A 12,964-nucleotide genomic window follows, 5' to 3' on the forward strand; every position below is an offset into this window, starting at 1 on the left:
AGCAATAAAATTAGAGCATCATCGCGAAAAAAGATGAGTTTGCAATAACCTCAATATTTTATGAAATTCTATTATAATTATAGTTATGACTGTGTTTTTTTATTATAGGAAGACAGAAGATCAAATAAACTTGTGTATGCTAGTATAAAATCAATTTATATATATTATACAATTTATTTTATTATTTGTTTGACAACTAATAAATCTACAAATTGTTTCATAAACTAAAAAATACTTCCTGCATTTTCGTATTCTCCAATCAGTCCAAATAAATACCATCAACCTGTTCTCGATCATATACCAATTTTTATTAATGCAATTATGACAGTAACAAAACGTTTCTATTTAAAATGAATACATATTTTGAACATAGTTTTAACATTTTTAATTTTTTGGAAGGTTAAAAAATGTAATTAAAAAAGTAATGAAAAATAAAAATAAAAAAAAATCCTCGCTGCACGGGGACCCGAAGGCTAGCTCCAGATTGCGATTCATACGCTCGACGGCTCGACAGTCGAATTTCAGTTTCGTTTCCGTAAGCCGTAAAGCATGGCAACATGGCAAGTTCTAAAAATAGATTGTGGCTCGCACAAGCAGCGCACACGGATATAGTAAAGGTACGCTGGTGAGTGTAGCGCGCGGGCGCGTTGCTAACACGATACCAATACAGTGTCTTCTGCACCGACGAAATGCCGTCGTTGGCCTCCTGTTTCTCACTCCAGTCAGAATATATCCTAGAGGGCGTAAGAGAACACCGAAAAATTCGAGTCCCGCCAACTCCCGTAAGGCTGGCAGTCTTTAACAGTATCTCGTCGGTGGTATCTCGTCTGTGATTGGGTGTCAGGTCTATTCCTATATCTCGTCTTTGGTAGGGTCTGATCCAGGCTAAAGATGATGTAGGATCTGATCCAGGCTAAAGATGATGTAGGATCTTGTCCATGGTAAAGATGATGTAGGAGCTGATTAGTCTGGTACTAGTACTACTCGCATCGTGCGAGCCGCTCGCTTCGTGCGAGTACTCGACTCGACTCGACCAATCGAGTCGAGCTTAGCTCGGCTCGCATTTTGCGAGTACTCGAACAGCCCTACATGCTAGAGAGTAGCACAGACGAGGACAGACGCTACACTAGTATTTAAAGTCGCCTATAGAGCGCACCACAATGCTGCCATCTAAGATGGCCGACAAGTTGATTCCCCTTCCGTCTTTGGGGACACCCCCTCTCACCCATAAATCTACTTTACGCTCAGTCCTTAGGTCCGTGGTGAGCACTCTCATATCACCGACGAGATATAAGGATAGACCTATCACCCAATGTATTTTGGTGGCCATCTTTGCTGAGGCCACATGGCCTCTTTTTCTTGTCATTTCCTGTATTACCAACTCGGTTTTGGAGCCCCAGGCAGGATCTCGACGGGGCTGCTGACAGCTAAAATAGGCTGACAGCACGAATGGGATATAGGAATCATATTCCTATATCCCATTTGTGCTGACAGCTTTCTTACAATTAGTGGTAGCACAGACGAGGTTACATCTCGTCGGTGGTGGTAGAGGAATTAAAATTAAAAAATAGCTATAGATATATATATATATATATATATACATATATATATATATATATATATATATATATATATATATATATATATATATATATATATATTCGTCGATGCTGTAACGTGGAAAATAGCAAAAATACGCGCTGTGCATTACACGGCAGTAACAGTAAATTGGCAACTATGCGACGAATATTTTCGAATGTGTTTTGGCAACTACGCAATCGATATCTGAAATTCTACGTAATTTCTAAACTCACCACTCTAAATTGTAGAGGGCATACGAAAACCTCTGGTTTTTTTGCACAGTCGGTAATTCATAGCGTGGACATGAAGTCCCATAAGATGATAGGTCTATCCTTATATCTCGTCGGTGCTCATATACTCTCTGGTTTATCTTTCACAATTATTTGAGAGTCGAAGGCAGCGCCACCATGTATCTTGCGGTGTATCCGTCAGATTTTGGCCATTGGAAATGTATCTGTGAGATTTCAATGGGGCGATTTCATCTTAACCTTCAGATTTATTCGAAGCTCGACGTAGCAAGATGATTTATTCAATTTTTTCATTCGTGACGAGTATTTCGCAGAGATGAAATCACATGTATCTTTATTCGTTATTTTTATTTGATTTCAAATAACTGACATCTTGATGCGACGTTGTCAAGTCGTAATAATTGTTACTAAATACGATATCGCTTATTTACCACAGTTACGTACGAAATATTGTCAATGTTGTAAAGTATTGTCAATATTTAATTGTACCTCATACCATAGATGCATTTAACTAACAATATACCCAGACAGCCAAAATCCTTGATTCTGTCCAGGCCACAAATGCGCGTGAGGGCTCGTAGTGTTCCCTGCACACGGATCTTGGCACATGATGTCGTTGCCACAATCCGGGACGATCGTGCCTGGTTTAACGATCGGGCCGTTGTAAGAAGGCAGCACAGCCGCACTAACTCTTCCTTTTTACTTATTTTGTACGCATTCAAGGCGGGAAAATTAAATGATAGATTTTATTTATTGTAGTATTTGTAGTAGTTTTCCTAGACTGCGGATCTTTATGCAAAATAAAAATTGTCTGCATCGATTGCAAGAGATAGAAACTAAATTGAATGTTACTTTTTCCCTCTTAACGGGTCTTTATGCAAAAAAATTCTCGTCGTATAAGGGAAAAGAAAATTGATATTTTTTTATTTTTTAATACGCCGCAGGGGGGGGGGGAGTTGGTGAAGACATAGGGACTGTGATAGGGACAATGACACAAGGAATAATATAAATATTATAATTTTTTATTATTACTATGCTTTATTATTGGAAATTACAAAAATTTACAATCTTTACATGGACCTAAATCTACAGAGTGAGTCACCTAACGTTTGCACCTCAAATATCTTTGTTGTTTCGAAAGATACGTAAAATATGGCAAAGACAAAGTTGAATGGTACAATGGGGCTGACACGATGCTAAAAAGTTTTTGTTTTTATGTCATTTTTTTAGAGATATCAAGGTCATCTTGACTTTTTTTAAATGGAATGAGGTATTTTTTAATACATCAATCGATGCAGCTGAACATTCGTTATAAAAGAGTACTAACCTATGTACAGTCAGCGGCAATAATAAGTGGACACCCTTAAAAATCGCACAACTTTTTAGAAATTGGTCCAAAGGACTTGAATTCTTTTAAGATGTTAGACCGGTTAGTTCGCTAGAGAATAAGTAAACAAAAATTTATTACGATTGCAATTGGTAGTAATTATACAAAATATTAAAAAATGATGTTTTGACAACTTTTTTATCTGGGCCTGTAACGATAATTTAAAAAATGCGTTTTATAGATTTCGGTAACTTATATGCATACTGAAAATTTCATCGAAATCGGTCAACATTGCAATGAGCTACATACGTTTAAAGATGAGAGTTTAAGGGTGAAAGTCGCAGATTTTCAGCCTTGCCAGGGCATTTCGCCCTTACGTGATCATCTTTAAACGTTTGTAGCTCATTGCAATGTTGACCGATTTCAATGAAATTTTCAGTATGCATATAAGTTACCGAAATCTATAAAACGCATTTTTTAAATTATCGTTACATGCCCAGATAAAAAAGTTGACAAAACATCATTTTTTAATATTTTGTAAACGTTACACAAGTATGTAAACGCTAACGTCTTAGTACGACAGTAATGGTGTTTTAGAGTTATTTAAATTGAAATATCTCGTGAACTACTAACTTTTCGACATACATAGGTTAGTACTTTTTTTTACAACAAATGTCCAGCTGGATCGATTGATGTATTAAAAAATACCTCATACCATTTAAAAAAGTCAAGATGACCTTGATATCTCTAAAAAAATGACATAAAACAAAATTTTTTTTGGCATCGTGTCAGCCCCATTGTACCATTCAACTTTGTCCTTACCATATTTTACGTATCTTTAGAAACAACAAAGATATTTGAGGTACAAACATTAGGTGACTCATCCTGTATATATTGTGATTATTACACGTTGTTGCCTCTGCTTCTCCAAACTAGTGGCCCGTAGTACGTTCTGGCATAGGCGGGATACCTCAAAAATACAAAGAAAATCAGTAATGTACAATATATGTATGTGCGTCGAATGGCATAATTAGATATACGTACCACGCGAAAAATTAAAGGTCTTCCTCTTCCCCGGTTGCCGCAGCTTCCTTCTCCTCCTTCCTTGGATAGCACATTATATTTTTCCTCCGTTCTGTAAATTAGATTTTCAATTACACAGTGAGTAAATGTGAGTATTTAATCTTCTTCGCTTATTTCTCATCTCAACGAATTTTCTAATTTCTGGTGCTACAATTACAAAAGGTCTTCTGATGTTTTTCATCAACTAATATATCTAACTGATTCAAATATTGCAATTATATTAATAAAAAATCGATTAAAGTTGAACGACAAACAAAAGAATGTACTACCAGAAATGAAAAAATTCCATGATGAGAAGCAAGTGAAGAAGATTAAATACTTGCCTTACTGAATTGGTTTTAGCCATCATTTTGCAGATTTAGAATATTGTTAAGCTAATTCTAATCTGAATGGGTCAAAGCTGAATTGTGTTGGATTTGTCTAAAGTGATAAATGATAATAATGATAATGAAAAGAGAGTGATAAAGTGATAAAGAAATAAACAATTTACTATTTTGGACTCTACATTGAAGTGAACATACTCGCCCCGTAGCACCTCATACGTGATGGCACATGGCACTGTCGCGTGGTGTGCCGACAAGCGTTCTCACGCTTTTTCACGCGAAGATTTTGGGAGACATTTGAGCAAAATGAAACCGATTAACCAATATAAATATGTACACATACCTTCCTTTCTTCCTTCCTTCCACGTAGTGCACGTAATCCAAGTAATCCACGTAATCACATAATCCAAGCAAGTCAATCTAATAGTTAAATAGTCAAATGCCGCAACGCAGACCGCACTCGCGAGTGTAACGTGTAACCACAAAAAAATTTCAGTTTATGCATTTATTGAATTTATAGTGTAGGATTAGGTATTTACCAGAAAAAACGTGATGAAAATAAATTCAAAAGGCTCGAAAAAATAATACAATTTAAACAATGTCCTTGTCAAACCATTAGTGATCAAAACATTAAACGACGATATGTATCTCGAAAGTGAAAGTGTGTGACATGCGGCGTCCTCCTGACAACCTGTGACAACCACAGATATTACGACATTTACGACCGAGCTAAGCGAACGAGAACTTGAGAGACTTGAGAACTGTTGAGAGAACAACTGAAAACTGCTGGAAACTGCTGAAAACTGAACAGCAGTTTCCCCTTCCCTGACGTATCGTCGTATCCGTGAGCGGCCGGTGAGGTGTCGACCTGTGTCTGTGTCGACCGCGCTTGCCCGTGTTGGTGCCTGTTCGATTGGTTGCGCGCTACACACAAGCGTACCTCTACTCTGTCCGTGTGAACTACCTGCTCGACTGATCTACGCCGACGCGTTCCTCCGGTTTTCACGTTACCGAAATTTCGAAAGCATGAGGCGAAAAGTCAGAATCTGGAGACGGCAAGCATTTGAATCTCGGGCACAGCACGAGGCACGCACATTTTGCTATAACTTTCGATCTAAAAGAGATATCGACGAGAAATTAGGCCTAATTTTTTTGAAAAATCGGTTTTAACGATGTAAACAGAAAAAAATATATTTTGTATTTTTTAAATAATGTTTTCGTTGATTCTTAAGGTATAGCCGGAAAAGATGTTCAGAAGTATCCAACCAAATTTGTTTTTAGTCACGTCATGTTCAACAGAAAATTATGAAAAAATTCATGAATATTCTACCGAATAGCATACACTACTGAGATTTTTTTCAAAATTTTTGGTTGCAAAAACGATTTTTAAACAAATCGGAAAACATAAAATTGCCATATTATTACATATTATTATTGCCATATAAACATATTATCACGTTAGTTGTGTCTCATCCTAATTATTAATGTGTATTTTTTCAGATTTTTCGGATTATGGAAACATGTTTTAAAAAATTGAAAACCTCCTAACAAACTTAGTTTCAGTACTTACAATTAGATACAATTCAGTACTTAGATATTATTGAAGCAATTGTGCTTAATTTTTTCATAATTTTTTAGAGATTGAATCTTCGGGCCCCGAATCCAATCCCGCTGCTAATCGTTTCTTTCAGTAAATACTTGTTGGTTCGGGTTTTAATGAATAGTTTAATCAAAAACATTTTTTAATTGTCTGCAGTCTACATTTATTTTCAACTTAAAGGACTGATGCAGTACTTTAAGTTGAAAATAAATGTAGACAATTAAAAAATGTTTTTGATTAAACTTTTCATTAAAACCCGAAGCAACAAGTATTTACTGAAAGAAACAGAAGCAGCGGGATTCGATTCGGGGCCAGAAGATTTGCAGCCACATAGTTGTTTTGTTAACGACTAATCTCTAAAAAAAAAATTAAGAACAGTTCCTTCAATAATATCCAAGTACTGAATTTTTATAAAACTGGAGTCTCTAATACTTCAATACAAAATATGCATTTTCTTCGAATGTTTGGAGGTTTTCAATTTTTATAAAACATGTTTCCATAATCAAAAAAACCTGAAGAAATACACATTAATAATCAGGATTAGACATAACTAACGTAATAATATAAAATAAATGTAATACAACGGGGGATAAGGGAAATAGAGGAAGGAAAATTGATAGTGGGAGGGGATTTCAATGCGAGAACAGGCCGGGAAGGTAATATCTACCAATTCGGAGAAAAAAACAAGACAAGGAATTCTAAAGACAAAAAGATAAATTCGGAAGGCAAACTATTATTGGAATTAACGGAGGAGAGAGGGTGGAACATACTAAATGGTAACACGGAAGGAGATGAGGCAGGAGAATTCACGTATGTCGGCCCAAGAGGAAGCACGGTGATAGACTATGTAATAGCGAACGCAGAGACGACTGAAAATATCAAGAAACTAACAGTAGAAGAAAGAATCGAGTCAGACCATATGCCCGTTATAGTAGAACTGTACAAGAAAATGGAAAGACAAAAAGAGCAAAGCGAAAAAAGCAATAGAATAAAGAGTGTCTGGACAGAAGATAGCATACGGGAGTTCCAAAAGGAACTAGAAAAAAGAAACTTTAACAAGTCACACATTGACGACATGGTCGAAGAATTAACAGATAGTATAAATAAAGCAGTGCAGAGAAAAGTAATCCAGATAAAGAAATGGAGAATAGGAAGCTTTAAATGGTGGAACGCGGAATGTACAAATAAGAAAAGGGAGGCGAGAAAAGCCCTGAGAAAATGGAAGAAAGGAAATGGTGAAAAAGAAAATTACCAGGAAAAGAAAAGGGAATTCAAGAAAGTATGCGAAGGAAGAAAAAGAGAACTACAGGAGAACATGGAGAAAGAGATAAGCCAGATCAAAGACGAGAATCAAATCTGGGATTTCATAAACAAAGAAAGAAGAAAGAGAATAGGAATCACAGAAAAAATAGGAATGGAGGAATGGAAAGAATACTTTAAAGAGTTATTAGAAGGGGAAGATGACTACAACAGAAAAGAAAGGAGGAAGAAGAAATCGAGACTAGCAGAGAGGAGGAAATAACAGAACTAGAAGTAAGGGATCAAATAAAGAAATTGAAAAAGAAAAAGGCAGCCGGAGAGGATAGAATTGAAAACGAAGCCTGGATTTTCGGAAATGCAAAAATAATAAGAAGGCTAACAGAAATTTTCAATGAGGTATGGAAAGGTAAAGGGTTTCCAGAGAGATGGAAAGAAGGGGTGATTTCACCCATTTTTAAGAAGGGTGACAGAGAGAAAATAAGTAATTATCGAGGAATAACAATTCTCAACACTGCTTACAAGATATACGCAATGGTCTTAGAGAAACGACTAAAGGACGAATTAGAAATGAAGAATATAATCCCTGACACCCAAGCAGGTTTTAGAAGCGGTAGATCAACAATAGACAACATTTTTATTCTAAATTACATAGTAAACAGAGAGATACAGACCAAAGGAGGGAAATTGTATACATGCTTTATAGATTTGAGTGCAGCCTTCGATAAAATAAATAGAGAAAAATTAAAGAAAATTATGGAAAAACAAGACATCAGTAGACGGCTAAGGATAAGAATCGGAGAAATCTATGAGGAAACAAGGAACATAGTAAGAATCAACGGACAAACGACATCAAAATTCTGGACAACAAAGGGTGTAAGACAAGGTTGCCCACTGAGTCCGACTCTATTTAACTTGTACATAGCGGACCTAGAAGAGACAATGAGAAAAAACCAAGCGGGAGGTATTGTAATACGGAGAGAAAAAATTTGGACGTTAGCGTATGCTGACGATATGGCGTTACTAGCGAAAGACCCTCAAGATCTGAAAGATATGATAAAAAGAGTCGCAAAATACTTCGATGACAAAGAACTACAGCTGAATACGGATAAAACCAAAATTATGATATTCCATAAAGGGAGGGGGAAGAAGAAAAAAGAGGAATGGGAATACCAAGGACAAAAACTAGAGGAAGTGAAGGAGTTTAAATATCTAGGATACCATTTCCAGAAAAACGGAAGCAGCGAAGCACATGTAAGAGAAACAACGAAAAAAGCAAGAATAGCTATGGCACAAGTATGGGGAATAGGTCAAAGAAAGTTTAGAAACAACTATGAGAGGCGAATGAAGATGTTTAACAGTTTAGTTAAAAGTATTTTACTGTACGCTTCAGAGATATGGGGATGGATGGAGGCTGAGAAAATGGAAAAAATACAGGAGAAGTATATACGCTGGACCTTAGGACTAGATTTTAACACACCTGCATATCTAATACTAGAAGAAACAAAAACGGACAAAATAAGAATAGAAGCAGGAAGAAGAGCATTAAGATACGAGGAGAAAACCAAAAGTCAGAGTAGCAACGCAATTATAAGAGAAAGTTGGAAAGAGATAGACAGGAAACAAGAAAAGAGGAAGTCAAAATGGGAAAAAACAAGAGACTCATATTATTTCAACAAAGGAATAGACATGGAAACAATGGAAGCGGAAAGAAGAGAAGGTAAAAAGTACGAAGAATTTCTGATACAAACCGATAGAGCGGAGCAGTTACAATGGCAATATGACAAAATAACAGAAAGCAGATACAACAAACAGTATAGAGAAATCAGGGAGGCTCAGATGGCTGGATACCTATGCAAAGCATACGAGGGCAGAGACCAAAGAATGATTGCCAGATTCAGATGTGGGAATGAGGAACAGAACAACAAGTACTGGACTAAGGAGAAGGATAGAGTCTGCAGATTATGTAAAGAGAAGCCAGAGACCCTAATCCACATGGTAAGAGAATGTAAGGAGCTGAAAAGAGTAGACATAGGAGTGCGAGGAATTCTGAAAGGAGACAAAGAGGGCACAGAGTGGATGAGGAGAGTTTTAGAAAAAAGGAAGAATAAGTTAGAAAATATTCAAATAAACATACACTGACACAAACACACATGTACCCCCCATTTTAAGGCCGAAAGGCAAACAAAATAAATCTATTTACTACTATAAAATAAATGTGGTCAACTGAAGACCAATATAAAATCGGCAGTTTTATGTTTTCCGATTCGTTTAAAAATAGATTTTGCAACCGAAATTTTGAAAAAATCTCAGTCGTGTATGCTATTCGATAGAATATTCATGAATTTTTTCATAATTTTCTGTTGAACATGACGTGACTAAAAACAAATTTGGTTGGATACTTCTGACCATCTTTTCCGGCTATACCTTAAGAATCAACGAAAACATTATTTAAAAAATGCAAAATATATTTCCGTTTACATCATTAGGCCTAAAAAAAATTTAGGCCTAATTTCTCTTCGATATCTCTTTTAGATCAAAAGTTATAGCAAAATGTGCGCCGCGCGCTGTGCCGGGATTCACATGAGCGCCGCACAGTGGGACCTTTCGTCCAAATCCGAGACAAAATCAAAGAACTCTCGATAGAAATGAGGTAGAGCGATGAAATTCTTTTAAAATTAAAGCTGAAACATTACAGAATATGGGAAAATAGGGAGATTATGGTAAGAACGTTTTTTAACGTTGCGAAAATTCGTTAAATTTGCACAATTTCGAGAAAATTGTGGTTTTTCCAGTACCACGCGCGGAAAAATATTTTTTAAATTTTTACTATATATCATTTCCCGTAGATTTTTTCACGCTGATTTCAAATCTGGTCTCAAAATTTGTCTACGACCTCAGGATATTGCAAAATCGATTTCTTGAAATTCTACATGTTTAACGAATTTTCTCAAGGTTAAAAAACGTTCGTACCATAATCTCCCTATTTTTCCCATATTCTGCAAAGTTTCAGCTTTAATTCAAAAAAATTTCATCGCTCTACCTCATTTCTATCGAAAGTTCTTCGATTTTGTCTCCGATTTGGACGAAAGGTCCCACTGTGCGCCGTCTCCAGATTCTGACTTTTCGCCTCGGCCTCATGCATTCGAAACTTCGGTAACGTGAAAACTCTTCCCGTCTGAGTGCCTGTTCGATTGGTTGCGCGCTACACACAAGCGTACCTCTACTCTGTCTGTGTGAACTACCTGCTCGACTGATCGACGCCGACGCGTTCCTTCGATTTTTACGTTGCCGAAGTTTCGGAAGCATGAGTCGGAAAGTCGGAATCTGGAGACGGAATTCTAATTGCAATTTTATAGCACTCAATATAAATAGTACCGTATACTCATCTTTTTTTATCGATGAATATGATCACTAACTAAAATAAATTCCTAATAAGATAAAAAAATGTTAACAAGCCATTCAACCCATTAAAAAGTGTTAAAAACGCGACTGAACATGTTGGTGAAAGTCTCATTTGGGGGTGAACGGAACAAAAGTTAAGCTAGTGCTTGGGGTTTTCCAGCCATCTGGAAACCAGAAACGGTGTAGCTTCGAATAATTTTCTGTCAGGGCGGCGAAGGCTTCGGTCGCCATGGCCAAGTGGTGCAATAAATACGGCCAGGTAACACGACGCGCCACGGCCAACCAGGCATATCGGCATGAAACCACTAACAAGTAAATTGCAGACCTTGTTTATTTTTCGTAATTGTTTCATGTAAATGACGCTAGCTGCTTCGTGTGGCGTTCTTCCGATTAAAAAAAGACTAAACTCGAGATAGAATTTGGACTGTGGATAGTGGATTTATTAAAAGTCTTCGAATAACGGCACAATCAATTTTCTACCGAAACCGAAATAATACCGGTATTTTTTCGGTTTTTCCAATGCTTAGGTTGCTCCAAATGAAAAAGGAACTACATAAAACATTCAGCTAAAGACCTTCCAGATGTACCTCCCAACAAAGTGATTTTTAGCCAGCCGAAAGAAGCACAGCCGATGTAGCCAGATGTATTCTTTATAACCGTAGTTACCTGCAACCGAACATACTCCTTGGTTTCAAATCCTTGCTTTAGTTTATTAAAAGGGAGTAGACTCGTTTTCAGGATTGCAAGGGTGCGGGATTCGTCTCTTCTCATCTCTCGATAATAATACAAACACGGGGTTTTTCACTAGTCAAAAACGCTAGAAAAAAGATCGATCTAGGACACTATCTGCCTCAAAAGTCCTATTTTTTCGTTTAGGAGGCGTAATTGGCATTATTCGGCAGCATGTATATGAAAATAACTTGTATGCTTCCGAATAATTCTTAATTTTTCGCCTCGTAAACTGAAAATAGGACTTTTGAGCGAGATGGGGCCCTAGAACGATCTTTTATGTAGCGTTTTTGACTAGTAAGAAATCCCGTGTTTGTATTATTATTGTGGGGTTCGAATAAATTAACATTAGGTCTAAGAGCGTCTAGTGTTTTGTATCCTGACCATTTGGGACACAGATGGTTTGCAGGCGAGTGGCGATGGCCTGCAGAACCGTGTCCCAAGTCCCAAACAGTCCCAAACCTTCGCGGAAAAAACCGTTACGTTTATTACTCAGGTATAGATCGTGGGGGAGAAGTAAAAGAACGACTGGCGACGAGAGCCCTTGACGAAGGGAAAATAGGCACAGTGTGTGGCTCTGGAAGTCAATGCGAGCAGATCGAACTGCACAGCGTAGAACAGCTTAGTACCGAGTGGACTTTTCTTTTCGATATAGTTAGTTTAGGTTAGCTTAGTATCGTTAGATCTTAAATAAAGTATATTTTCTTTTACGTTATCTTACCCTTGCAATCCTGGAAAAAGGAGATACTGGAACTGCAGTTACTCGAATTAATATTCGGACGTTCTAAAACAGACGAGAACTTTTTTAATATTGTACTAAACGATTTGAACTTTTTGGGGAGCTAGAGCAATTAGTTTACTACAGGATGTGAAAAGAAATTTTTTCAACAATTGCAATTGATCGGAATTGTATGGAAAAATACTAAGAGTTGCATTTTACAACTTTTTTATATGGGCCCATATTGAAAAATTGAAAAATACGCTTTGTAGATCTGTGTCGACTAAACATATTTTGAAAATTTCGTCAAAATCGGTTAACGTTGCAATGAGCTACGTTTAAAACGTTTAAAAATGGTAAAAATCGCAGATTTTCAGCCTATAACGAAGAATTCTTACATCTTTCAAGGCCTGTCGTTTTTTCCCCGCATCAACCGATTTCGATGAAACTTTCACAGTGCATATTATTTACGCAGGCCTAGAAAACGTACTTTTTAAATTTTCAATATAGGCCCGCACGTAAAAGTTGTAAAATGTAACATTTACATGAATTTCTTTTCACATGATGTAGTAAACTAATTGCTCTAGCTCCCCAAAAAAGTTCGAATCGTATAGTACAATATTAAAAAAGTTATCATCTTTTTTAGATCGTCCGAATATTAATTCGTGTAACTGTACGTATTTGGGGATAATT

General features: G+C 36.7%; 1 long non-coding RNA gene across 1 annotated transcript; it reads right to left on the reverse strand.

Annotated features, from left to right (window-relative positions):
• Nucleotides 1-2,839: 2,839 nt before the first annotated feature.
• LOC143221670 (uncharacterized) lies at nt 2,840-5,469 on the reverse strand. Its single transcript, XR_013011818.1, has 3 exons — nt 4,906-5,469; nt 4,201-4,291; nt 2,840-4,126 (listed from the first exon to the last, which is right to left on the reverse strand). It is a non-coding gene; the product is annotated as an uncharacterized LOC143221670 (long non-coding RNA).
• Nucleotides 5,470-12,964: the final 7,495 nt, after the last annotated feature.

The sequence above is a fragment of the Lasioglossum baleicum genome, chromosome 1, assembly GCF_051020765.1.
Source record: "Lasioglossum baleicum chromosome 1, iyLasBale1, whole genome shotgun sequence".
Lineage (NCBI taxonomy): Eukaryota > Metazoa > Arthropoda > Insecta > Hymenoptera > Halictidae > Lasioglossum > Lasioglossum baleicum.